General features: G+C 59.0%; 1 protein-coding gene across 3 annotated transcripts in view; it reads left to right on the top strand.

The window, feature by feature from the left end:
* The first annotated feature begins 9,582 nt into the window (after positions 1–9,582).
* The window catches only part of OSBPL2 (oxysterol binding protein like 2), a 42,425-nt gene continuing 38,972 nt past the window's right edge, over positions 9,583–13,035 (top strand). For all 3 annotated transcript variants that reach the window (XM_057529091.1, XM_057529093.1, XM_057529092.1), the window contains exon 1: positions 9,583–9,680. The gene's annotated coding sequence lies outside the window, so the exon portion shown is untranslated. The remainder of the gene's footprint in view (positions 9,681–13,035) is intronic.

Consider the following 13,035-nt stretch of genomic DNA (forward strand, 5'->3'; position numbering starts at 1 on the left):
TGCGGCCCCCCCCACAAAAAAGCATAAGTCATGGAGAAGCAGGAAAGAAGGGTGAAGGTGGATCTTCGTCCAGGGTGCCTTCTGCAGAGCCCTGGGTGGGGCTAGGTGTCAGCTGGCATGGGGCCTCAGAAGGGCCCTCAAATCCAGCTATGGGGGGCTGGCCACAGCCTGGGAACCTCCATTGCATCCCCAAGAGTGTTTGGTGGGGCTTCCCGTGGCTGTGACCCAGCAGCGCCATGTGTCAGCAGGGCTGGGGACCTGAGCCAAGCTCAGACCGTGAGTCCCGGCCAGGACCCTCCAGGGCCTGTGGCCTAGACCCTGATCAGACCCTGGGTAGTAAGCGTCAAACCCCTCGGGGTGGTCGAGCCTGGCCATGGGTGGAGACAGGCTGCTCTGACGAGTGCCCAGCCTTGGGGCTCGTGGAAGTGGGTGAGGGGGGGGGAGCGTGGGCCTGCGTGTGTAAGCAGGGGCGGGGATGGTGCCCAGCTCTGCCCAGCCCGGCCCCAGGGTCCTCGTCTGTGCTGCAGCTGCCCCCGACCCCGAAGCTTCCTGCTGTGGACTCGGCCCCTCAGCCTTTGCCGCAGGGTGAGGGGTGGGGACTGAGCCATGCCTTTGTCTGGACTCCTGGCTGGCAGCTGGCCGTGGCTGGCTGCCATCCGCCTGCCCTTGGAGGCCCTGCCCCCCAGAGCCTGTCCGTGCTCTGCGCCCTGTGCCCAGCAGCGCCACTGTCACAGCAGGTCAGAGCCCATGTACATCGGCCCTGTCTCGCCCTCCCTCAGGCCTCCCGTCCCCTGCTGGGCCCCTCTCGCGGTGAACAGGTCGGGTGGCCCTGGTGACAGTGCAGACGAGGCAGGCGGGGCCTGGTGACCCCAGTCCATTCTGCAGACCCCAGGCCTGGGGTTGAGGCGGGGCGGGCCGGGCTGCGGGCAGCGTGCGCCATGCACGGGCCAGAGATGCCCTCCCCGTGGATGGAGCAGCTGAGGTCACGGTGTGGGGAGGGTCGTCCGTCTGGGGCAGGGGACGGGGTGGCCGCTGGGCTGGGCATGCTGGGGGCCTCCCTGGGGCTCTGACTCCTGTGCACGAGCCCCCTGTCTGGCTGCTGCCCTGCTCTGCTCGGGGGGTGAGGCTGAGAGGCCGACAGCCCCCTCCCCAGACCCCGTCAGGGTCCCCAAGGCCCAGCGTCGGCCCTGGAACCACGGCCCACCTCCCTCTCTTCCCAGCAAACACACCCCTGCCCCACGCCGCCCTCCCCTGCCAGCCCTCAGGGGTACTCCAGGTCTCCCGACCTGGCCTGTGCTGTTCTGTGCTGGGGTCCAGAGAGCGTGTGAGCATTCGTGTGCACGCGTGTGCAGGCGTGTGTGCTATGCACGCACGGTGCCAGCCCCGGGCAAACGCGCAGGGCCCTCACCCCGCGTGGGGCCCTGACACCCTGCTTCGGGGGGTCGGAAGGAGGGGCCCACTCTGGGAGCTGCCCCCTGCAGGAGAGGCCAGGCCCCAGAGTTGCACCTCTGTTTACCCCCCGAGTCCCCCGGGATTCAGGTGGCTCCTTGGGGGGGGGCCTGTGTCTGTCAGGAAAATAACGAAAGAGCTGACCGTCTCCGTGCTGGGGCACAGGGTCCAGTTAGTGAAGACGTCCCCCGAGTCCTCGAGGAGGAAGGAGGGGGCCTGGGGCAACTCCCAAGGTGTGTCTGTGTGCACGAGTGTCTGCGTGTGTGGTTAAGTACATATGTGTATGCGTGTGTGTGTGTCTGTGTGCACGTATGTGTATGTGTCTTTGTACATGTGTGTCTCTTGTGTTTTTTAGTGTGTCTGTGTGTGTGTCCATGTGGGCCTGGCTGTGTGTCTATGAGTCTTTGTGTGGGTGTGGGTGTGACCGAGTGCACATGTGCATACATGTGTGTCTGTGGGTGTGTTTCTGACTTGAGCCAGGGGTAGGGCCCCTGAAGGAAGCTAGGAAGCTGGCACTCGTCCTCCTTCCCACCCTGTAGGGACAGGTCAGGTCATAGAAATGTCCCTTCCCTCCGCGGGTGGCCCTGACTGTAGGACCAGGTCCTGGGCGAGGGCCGGGGTCAAGAGTTGCTCTAGAGTAGCCCCCCCGCCCCCGGCCTGGGTACAAATCTCAGTCACTCGGCTGCACAGGCACACACAGCTAGAAATCACAACACGGAAACAAGTGGGCAGCCCTCAGGCCGGGGGGCGGGGGCGCTGCAAGCTCAGCAGATGGAGGGGCTGCGGGGCAGCAGGCTGGGGTTCCGGGAGCAGCACCTCTTGGGCCTCGCCCTGAGGGCTGGGGGAGTTTTGCTTGGGAAGCCGTTTGCTTCTCTTAGGACACGCTGGCCAGGTGGTTGTGCTGGAAGACTGGCCTAAGGCCACCAGCAGGAAGTGGCAGCGCTGGTCCGTGACTAAGAACCATGAAGTCCCTGCCCCCAGTCCCTGACCAGAGCCCTGCCTTCTGCAGGGGCACAGCGGGGCCACCTGGGTTCTGCCACGGCCCTGGGTGCTGGTTACCCCAGTGAGACCCATGCCCACTTCCCCATGTCCCTGCCAGACCTCAGTTTGGGTCCACCTTTTCCTGGCATTGCATAATCTTCTCACGTTTTCTAAATTTGTTCAGCTGATTCATGCAGAGCTGGAAACGCTCATGTAACAAGTAACAAAGTTCACTGGAAGGTTCTTCAGTAGGAAGCCCTGATGGACAGAAGAAGGGTCCAGAGGCCTGTCCTGATAGGTAGCCATCCTCCCCACACGTGGAGAAGTGGGCATGGAAACCTTGGCTCAACAGGGCATGCATCTGACGGTTCACTGGTGGTGGACCTCCTTCAGGCATGGCTGGATCCAGGAGCCCGACTGCTCCTGTCACAGCCTGTGTCTCCCAGCCCTGCTCCCCTCTCAGGCAGCCACTCCCCTTGGTGTGGTCCCTCCAGGCTGACAGCCCGCAGCTCACAGCCCCGGCAGCAGATGCAGGGGCCCTTGCCCAAGCCCATGGCCTGACTGCTTATCTCAAAGTTGAGGTAGTGATGTCCCAGGTTCCAGTCACGTGCCAGAGGTGGGGTCAGCCTGTGAGTGGGGGTCCCTCAGGAGGATTTGGGGCTGTTCCTAGAAGACAGGGGTGGATGCTGAGCAGAGCCACTGGATGCTCGTCGGGGGGGGCCATGCCCGCGCCCTCCAAGGGCCCCACCACTGGGGAACCTGAGGCTCAGAGAGATGCTCCGTTAGCAAGTGGCAGAGCCTGGACTTGAGTGGGGCTGCAGGTTCCTCCCCCACCCCAGCCCACCCCCACCCACCTCTTGCTGGCCTCCAGGGGCGTTCATCGAGCACCTACTACGTGCTGATCGGCTAGCAGCCCAGAAGGCGTGTCGTTCCCAAGGCCGGCGAGTGGGTGGAGGTGCCAGGCCAGCTCTGTCTCCAGGGGTGCCTCAGAGAGGACCAGCCCTGAGGGCCAGAGCCCCGGGCTGTGGGACTCCTGGGCAGACTGCCTTCCCTTGGCGGGGGCAGGGCTGGCCAAGCGCCCAGCACAAGGCCTCTTATCAGCCCCTTTGCCTCTTGCCCAGAACAAACCTGGTTCATTGGCCCAGTCTGCCCCCTACCTGGAGGGGGCGGAGCCATCCGACCAGCTGCATGCGTAGCCTGAGGCCCGGGAAGCGGAGAGGCAGCACCCCGTGGGCCGATTCCTGCGCTGACCCCTCCTCAGACGGCTACAGAATTTGTGGGTCCCAGTGCAAGATAAGAATGTGCGCCCCTCCTCAGAAATTAAGAATTGCAAGATGGCAACAGCCGAGCAGTAAACCGAGCGCGGAGCCCCACGCGACTGCAGGCGGCACTCCTGTCCCCGCCACTGTGGCCACCTCTCACCCCCCAAGTGGGACCCTCCAGGGCAGACCCCCCAACCCCGCTGTGACCACCTGGCACAGATTGCTAGCTGCCCCCTCCTCTCCCCTTCCCTGCCTTCCTCTCCGGGGATGGGATGGGGGGAGCACACCTATCCTCCAAAAGACCCCAAATGCCAGGATCTCTCTTATGCAAGGGCCCCACCCACCCACCACGGGAGCCAACTCGCTTCTGCCCAGAATGGAGGTGACCCCGCTGCCGCCAGCCCCTCCCCGCTGGCCCAGACCACTCCCAGGAAGAGGAATGAATCACACTGCTTTGGGCCACCCCCATCCCTGCTCCCTGGGCATGTTTCAACTTTGCCCCTTCCCACCCCCACGCCTGGCAGCTCCCCTGGCCGGGCCGGCAGCTCCGACAAGTTAAATTTAACCCAGCCCGAGCTGTCTTCCTCCCGCTCCCACGTGCCCCACTGGTCCCCTGCGCACAGATGCGCCCACACCCCTCCCGCTGCACGTGGGCCCCTGGGAAGGGTGGGGAGAGAAGGACCTGCCTGCCTGGGGGTCCCCTGTGGCCTCCTGAACCCATATGCCTGCTCATGACAGCACCTGGCACCCAGCGCAGGGCCAGCAGGGCAGCAGGTGCTCAGCAGTCAGGGCACAGCCAGGGAGAGAGAAACCAAGCCTCTGTCCAGGGACAACACTGAGGCTCCCGGCCTGGTACCACACTGGGCACACAGTAGGCACACAGGCTGTGAGCTGAGAGCGCTGCTCTGCGTCTGGCACTGCCCCTTCTTTCTGGGCAGCTATTGTGAGCCCACGCCTCACCAGGTGTCTGCATCTCTGGGCCTGCCAGAGGATGCTGGGGGAGGCCTGGGGGCCACAGTCAGGCCTAGCCACACATAATCTTCTTCCCTGGGCCCTCTGTTTTATTCAGGCTGGAAATGCACTCAGCTAAAATGCTACTGTTCCACTGAGAGTGGCATGGGATAAAGTTTTGGCTAGTGAGATGTGAGCAGAAGTGTCTGGTATATCTTCAGGGACAGATTCTCAAAGGGAGCTGATTCACCTGGTGGGGCAGCACCTCTCAGCACCTCTGCTCTTGTTCTTTCCCTCACTCCTTCTTCCTGGTCAAATATGCATGTGATGGCTGGAGCACCAGCAGCCATCTTGGGTTGTGAGGTGACACTGAGGATGGACGCTAGTATTAGAAGAGTAAAACAATAGGGTAGGAGCTGGGTACCCTGCCAACCCTGGACAGCCTGGGCTTGTGCCATGTGAGAAAGAAGGACATTTCTGTTTTGCTGACACCTGTTATTCTGGGTTTTTGCACGTATGCAGCTCTAACTAATCCTAAAAAGCAGGAAGCTAAGTGGGCCCAAATGTCCCCCCCGGCAAGGTAGGAGGCCACTTCAGAGTCATACAAGACATTCCATAGGGAAAAGAAAAAGTTGTCCTGTTCCAATAAATCCTGGGTCTGCAGCAGGCCCTTCTGTGTCTTGGAGGATCCCACATATACCAGCGTGGGAAGGGCCCTGAGAAGGGGGACACTTGTTGGCTTTGTTTAAACAGCATTCCCAAACCTGCTTGACCGTGGAACCCTTTCCTCTAGAAACACCTAATAGCAGCCAGAAAGGCCTTGGGATTCCATGTCACCTCATTTTGGAAACTCTTCAGAGGGTGAGAAGGGCATTTAACTGAGGCAATATACCTAAAGGTACTCAGCCCAGGGCTGGGCACACAGTAAGTGCTCAGTAAATGCTAGGGCTGCTGCTGAAGCTAAAAGCGGGGCCCATGTCAATCTACTCTGAGCATGGAAGTCACCCCACCCCACCCCGGCCCCTCATTCCTGCCTGTTCCAGGGCTGCAGCCCCCGCCCTGCTCTTTCTGCTTCCGTGGGTCAGCTTGCTCCTGTGGTCCCTTCGTGGGGCGGAGTGGTCTCCTGCAGAGGCTAGGGGGCTGGGGGCGGAGCGCTGCTGAGTTGGGTGGGATCCACCCGGGAAGAGTTGGTTTGCAAAGCTGCAGCAGTGAGGAAGGCGCGGGGTAAAAAGTTTATAAGAGGAATACATTTTTTCTCTTTTGGCAGAATTTAATAGGTGCAGATTGCTCAGGTCCCAAAGCCATGAGGAAAAAAAAGAAAAAGCCCTTTGCCGCTGCTATTGATAACTTGTCTCTCTCCACGTGGTGGGTTCAAAACTAAAAATACTCTTCTCCGACGGCAGGGAAGCCGAGCGCTGTCACATTGCAGAGGAGACTTGAAAGCTGTGTGGGGAAGGCTCAGCTTGGGCCACGTGAGGGCCGGGACCCCGCCTCAGTGGCCAGCCACCCTCTGCCCACCCAGGTTGCATCCAAATAGAAGATTCCCCAGCATTCCACAGAAGGCAGCAGGGAAATGTCCTCTCCACGGACCCGGGTGGCGGCAGGGAGGGGAGTGAGCCTCAGGCCGGGCCTCCCCAGGGGCAAAGGCCAGGCCAGCAACGCCGGGTACCCGGCATCCTTGGATGCCCAGCTCTGCTGCGACTCTGGCCGCACACTGAGATGCAGAGACGCATCCAGGCTCAGAAAGCTGCTGGGGAAGGAGGAGTGAAGCCGGGGAAAGAGCAGTAGGCCGAGGGCAGGGCTGGCACTGCACTGCTGGCCCGCTCTGCAGCGTGACCCTGGGCCAGTTCCTCTGCTCTCTGAGCCTCAGTTTCACCACTGAAGGGCGAGCAATAGTCTCTGCTGTGCCTTCTGATGCGATGGAAGGAAGGAGGGCGGTGCACGTGAACGTGCCTCCTGAGGGCAAAGTGAGGGTACGTGGCTCCCACGCGGCTGGGGCCTCCAGAGCCCAGGATTCCCAGCTTTGCGCCACAGGCTCAGCTGCTGCCCAGGGGGCTTGTGGGCCATGATGTCACCTGATGCTGATTCAGAAGGAGTTGGGACAGGGAGGCTCCCATCATCCTCGCCTGGGGTGGAGGGACGGTCACAGGCAGACATGACTGCCAGGCTGGCCTGATCTGGGAGTAGTTCTGGTGAGGCCAGTCACCCCAAAAGTTATCTACTAGCCCAGCACTTCTCAAACTCTGAGAGCACACACACGGATGGACCCCTGGGGTCCTGAGCAGACTCTGGGGCCAAGCCAGGCCTGAGTGCTCAGGATGGAGGGGGCACTGCGATGACCTGCCCCCTCCCGACCATGGGGCAGGGATCAGCTGATATCATGGCCATGAGCCGCACATCCCCCTCCACCGGTCCCAGGAACACCTGGGCACCTATTTCAGATGCAGATCCTGGTCCGGGAGGTCTGGGCAGGGCTCTGCCTTTCTGTCAAGCTCCTGGGCTGTGCCAGGCTGCTGGGTGGCCGGAACGCACTGGGTCTGGGCCACTTCCTCACTGCAGGTCCTGGGTGAGTCACTTCCCCTGCTGAGGCTCAGTTTGCTCATCGGTACAGTGGGAATGACGATACAGAGTATTTATTTGATTGGCGGTTGTAAACATGAAACTGGATGAGGTACGTAAATCATGGGGCACTGGCTAATGTCAGCTGTCATCACTGTTGTCATCATTATTGCCTGGTCCCAAACCCTCTTTGTCTGCTTTTCTGCTCCCATCTTTCATCCCATTCCTGGAGAATTTTGCTGGACTTGGCCTCCTGACCTACTGAAGGTCATGAAAAACGCTCCTGATTGGTCCCAAGGCACCCTCCTTCCAGCCTCTAACTGAAGGACGATTCCTGCCCAATTCACAGGGACCAGGAAAGAGGAAGCAACAGCTGACCCTCGGAGCCCAGTTTATTGCATCTGGTTAAAGGGGATAAGCCGACATCCCAGCCACGGGACCCATCTGGGATCAGAGCCAACTCCTACCCCTCAGGCCAGGGCAGAGACGGCCGTGCTCAGCCCTCAGTGATCCGTGGGCAGGTGGGAGCCTCATTCATCCCCACCTCTCCTCTGGCCTGAGCTCTCTGATGCTGCACTCACGCCTGGAGTTCATGGCCGAGAGCTGGGCTGGTGCATGGGGCTCAGAGTCTTAAGAGGCTTGTCAGAGTGAGGGGCCTGTGCTGGACTCAGGGCAGGCGCACGAGGGACGCTGTGGAGCGTCTCCGTGGCAACTGGCCTTGTCCTTGTCCTGGCTTGGGAGACTGCACGCTGCACCCTTCCCTCTCCAGCCGGTGTCAGTTTCTTCAGAGGTAACCATGGCAATGCCTTTGTTTCCGAGGCCTGGCCCCGCCTCCCTCCCGGCTTTTCTCTCCAACAGTGGCTGGGAGAGCTCCTTCTCAGTCCCTGCACGTCTCCGGGCTCCCGCTGACAGTGGGCCCACCAGTGAGCTGGGGCCAGACCCTGGCATGGGGATGACTGGCTCTCTGGGCCCAGAGATGCAGCCTGGGCCGCAGCCCTGCCGCACGTGCTTCCGCCCTGCTGTTTGCAGGAGGCGCCTTCATCTGCACGGGGGCCCCGCACCCCCGCTGGCAATGAGGAAAGGTCCTGAGGAGGGAGTGCAGAGGCCCAACGGGGGCCAGCTTTGTGGAAGACGCAGTGAGGGGCAGGAGCCTCAGAAAGTGCTATATGATCAGGGGTGGTCTGTCAGCGCTCTTGTGGCTCCAGGGTCCCAGTGATTCTTTGGTACCACCTCGAACCGGCTTAAGCAGAAAGGAAAACGTGGTGACTCACATTACTGAAAAGTCTAGGATAGAGCTTGCTGAGGGTGCAGCTGGTTCCAGGTGACCCAGGGGTATTTGCTCTTGCTTTCCTCTGGGTTGGTTTCATTCCCAGGTGCCCCCTCCCCTCGTGGTGACAAGATGCCCATCAGTAGCCCCAGACTTATCGATACATCTTTCTGTCACCTAGCCCAGCTCTGTGGAGGTCTGTGGGCAGATGGGAGAGACGTTTGACCTCAGCTTTCCCTCTGGCCTGAGCTCTCTGACCCCCAGCAAAAGTCCCAGGGCTGACCTTCACTGGCCAGGACAGGGTCACCTGCTCACCCCTGAACCACTCGCTGTGACTCTCAGCAGCCAGCCTGATTCATGTTACTCCACCCACCCCAAACCAGACCCAAGATTTAGATGGGATTGGGTGGGAGAAACCTGGTTTGCAAAGGAAAACCTTGGTACTCATAGGCTCAAAGAGGTTAGTTTACTTGCCCATGGCCACACAGCTGGTAAGGATGCAAGCTCGGGTCTGACTCCAGAGCTTCTGGGCTTAACCATGGCGTCACTACGGCTCAGTAAGAGCCCCCAAAGGTTTTAAACAAGGGAGTGAACGGTCAGGGATGCAGCCGGAGGGTACACTGGCGCCGGGTTTTGGTGAGTGGTGAAAGGCACGGCACGGAGGGTGGACGGTGGGAAGCCCTGAAAGATGCTTGAGCTGAGGAAGGCATTTTTAGGAGGGTGACTCCCGCCTCCGCCCGTCCCCGGCGGTTGGGAGCGGCAGGCGCAGATGCTTCAGCGCGCCGAGCACCCGCACCCGGGCCACCCGACTCGTTGTTTGTAAACTCAGCTCAGCCAGCCACGCCCCTTCCTCCCACCCGCCCGCTCCTTTCGGGTCAATATCTGCATATCCCCGCCTCTCCATTCCTTGATTGGTTACCCGAGTCGTCACTCCTCCGCGTGGGCCGGACTCCCGAGGGGCGGAGGGCGGAGCCGCTACGGCGGCGCTATTAGCATAGTCCCGCCTCCCGGCTCGGCCCACGGGCTGGGCGCTGATTGGGCGGGCGGCGGCCGACGCGACGGCGCCGGGCGCAGCGAGTGGCGGGCGCCGGCTGTCAGTCGACTGGGCAGCCGGCCGCACTTCCGCCTTGGTGTCAGTGGGTCGCGGGCCTGCGGGGCGGGGGCGGGGCGGGCAGCGGAGCTCGGTCGGCGCTGGAGGGATCGCGGTCCAGGTGAGTGACCCGGCCGGGACCCCGACCCCGCGTCGCCCGGGAACGGCGCCCGGCATCGGGCGGGCGGGCCTGGGCTGCGGGCGGCGGGGAGGCCGGGCCGGGACGAGTGGAGCCGGAGCCCTGTGCCCCCCGCGCGCCGGCCAGGCCCCGACCCCGGCCCCGGCCCGGCCGGCCCCCCGCCGCCCGCCCGCCCGCCCGCCGGCCGCGTCCCGGCCCGGAGGAAACTTGGGAGGAATGTTGGCGGCCGGCGGCGGGGGCGGCGGGCCTGGGTACCGGGCGGCCGCCCAGACCCCGCGTCGCCGGGCAACTGCGGCCCCGGGGCCGCACTGCCGGACACCGCACCCGGAAGTCGGCTGGAGAGCTGGCCCGGGCTCCCGCCAGCCCCTCTCAGCGGCAGGGATGAGTCGGAGGGCGCGCTGGGCAGGGGCGCTGGGACCCCCGACTTTCCCTTGTGTCTAAGGTAGCCGGCACCCGCGGTCAACCAGTCAGGAAGGGCCCAGGGTGAAGAGTCAGTGTCCCCGCTCGCGGTGCAGCCCTCCCCCCGTTCCCCTGCCCGGGCGACCACCTGTGGGTTTGTCTCGACCCTGCAAGGTGTTGTGCTCGTGTCCACCCCTTCCCCTGCTCTTCATTTTGTTTTTGTCAACCTTAGCAGACTGTACCTGCTGGGGAGAGCTCTTTACCTAACACATATGTTAGATCAGTTAGATTTGTAATTGATTTTAAAAGCTTCCTTCTGTTTCCAGTTACATTCTAGTAATCAGCAGAATAAATCTTGAGACTTTATAAGCCCAGAACAAGACTGTTGGGTAATCACCAATCAGTCTTCCCGGGTTTTTCTGGGAGAAGCAGCCAGGTGGTGTTACGATGTCTCTGGCCCTCTTGAGTGTGAGGGTCACCTCCCAGGAAGCTGTGTTCCTGTCCCTGGGGTTTTTATCCTGACGGGTCAGTCTAGGACAAGCTCTGGACTGGCAGTCAGCAGCTTTTGCACTAGTCCCTTTTCTGGGGCTGCCCGTGCACATCTGGAGACGTGGTCTCACTCAGTTCAGTTCAACAGACATTTCTGGGATGCCCGCTGCATGCCTGGCTGCAAGCTGTGGGACCTCTCCGTCCACTGGAGCTGGAGAGCAGAGGTGTCGTGGGACCCCCGTCCTCGTGGCTCCTTGCCCTGGTGGGAGATCGAAGGCCCTTCCTGATTTTGTGCGCTTGGCAGTGTTTTCCCATCTCTCCTGGCCTCAGTTCCTTCCTCTGCGACGTGTGCCGTTTACCTGGCAGGGCCGATAAGAGCAGCAGATGAAATGCTTGTCTCCGGCAGTCCCTGGCATGTGGTAGGTGCTCCAAATTGTTCGTTCCCATCCCCCTTGATGAGGACGGGAAACTTATAGGCTGCACTTCCCCCTTGTCCAGCACAGCGCCTGGCAGGGTGCTGTCATTTAGTACACGGATGGCTGAATCTCCTTAGAATTTACCTTTCCCGTTTGCCTCACCTGTCCTTCTGTTAATAATAGCTCTTATTTAAGATGACAATAATACATGACAAGTGTTGTTCCAGGACTGCTATAAGCACATTATATTCACTTTATTCATGTGGTTTTCACAACAAACTACAAGACTTGTTCTTAGTTCCATTATCCTTTGTCTATTCATGAGGAAGCTGAGGAACAGAGAGGTTAAGTAACTTACTCTAAATCACACAGTAGTTAGTTATGGAGCAGGGATTTGAACCCAGGCAGTCTGGCTCCAGAGTCTACGCCCTTAAATACCTCTCTCTCCTGCCTTTCAAAACCAACATTTTCATTTACAAGGTCCCCTCAGCATTTTTCTGTGGAACATTTAGTTGTGCTGCATTACTGTGTGTCAGAACTTTGTTTCTTGCAGCACACATAACTGGTAGATTTTCATTTTGGGTGAGCATGAATGTTTATAAAACCATTTTATTTTTTCTAAAATAAAGTAGTAATTCTCTATCTGGCTATCCAAGATTTTGCTGAAATACCCCACCTGCTGCCCCGTTCCCCGGTTAGTAGGGAAGTCGTTGATGTTCACGGTGTGAAAAGGGCAAGTTGGCGGAGGAGGGGTGATGATGGATAGACACACTATAAAGCACGAGGTTGTGATTTTGAATTCATTTCTGAGCGAACTTAATGTGGTGAACTTAAAGCCGTGAACCATGTACTTAGGGCTTTCCTTTCTCCTCCCATGTGCGTTCAGAGGGGTCAGCTCTGGTTTAACATTTTTTTTTTTTTTTTTTAAAGAGATAGCTTGACTGTATTTATTTATTTCAAATATTTATTTATTTATTTACTTATTCTTGGCTTTGTTGGGTCTTCGTTTCTGTGCGAGGGCTTTCTCTAGTTGGTGGCAAGCGGGGGCCACTCTTCATCGCGGTGCGCGGGCCTCTCACTATCGCGGCCTCTCTTGTTGCGGAGCACAGGCTCCAGACGCGCAGGCTCAGTAGTTGTGGCTCACGGGCTTAGTTGCTCCGTGGCATGTGGGATCCTCCCAGACCAGGGCTCGAACCCGTGTCCCCTGCATTGGCAGGCAGACTCTCAACCACTGCGCCACCAGGGAAGCCCTGGTTTAACATTTTGATGAGCAGTGTTATTTCAGTGTTTGAAAAGTGCCACTTGACCTTGGTCTTAATGCCCCTTATCCGTGCCTTCCAGGAAATGCTAGCAAATGAGTCTTGGATATGTACTTAAAACTAGGTCGACTTTTAAAATCTTGTTATATTCAGCTAATTGCGAAAGTGACAATTCTTTTTTTGGTGGCAAAATTTTGGAAACGTTTTATGTATTCTTATACTATCTTCAAATGATTTCCTTAGTATTCCTGTGAAAAGCCAAGGCCGTATCTTTTCCTAGGAGTTTGGCTCTGGCAGATATAAGGTGTGCAGGGCTTGCATCTGTGAGCGAAAGCTGTGATGACGGTCCTCAGGTGGCTAACGTGTTCCACTTGAGAGTTTAAGAATCTTTCCGGAGGTGGCCTGGGGCTCTCAGGTTTTGACCCCATCACTGTCTAACTTTGATGGGAGGAAAGTTACTTATCTGCTCTTGCCTCAAGGGTGTTGGCCTGTAAAGTGGGTTATTGCCAGGAATATATGTGAAAATGTAACCTGAGAGGCTCTGGTATTGTAATAGGTGCTGAGTAGACCTTCTGTCCCAGACCTGAGAGCACTGAAATTGACCCCACCCGACACTGACACAGACAAACAAATGCAGTGCAGAAGTGAAGCTAAGGAAATCTTTGGTAGGTAGGTTTGCAGTTCTATTGAAATGAGCTACAGTAACACTTCTAAGTTATGACTATTCAAGCGGGGTTGTCTTATAAAAAGACCCCTGGACCCACGCAGTTCCTC

Source organism: Balaenoptera acutorostrata, chromosome 15, assembly GCF_949987535.1.
Source record: "Balaenoptera acutorostrata chromosome 15, mBalAcu1.1, whole genome shotgun sequence".
Classification (NCBI taxonomy): domain Eukaryota; kingdom Metazoa; phylum Chordata; class Mammalia; order Artiodactyla; family Balaenopteridae; genus Balaenoptera; species Balaenoptera acutorostrata.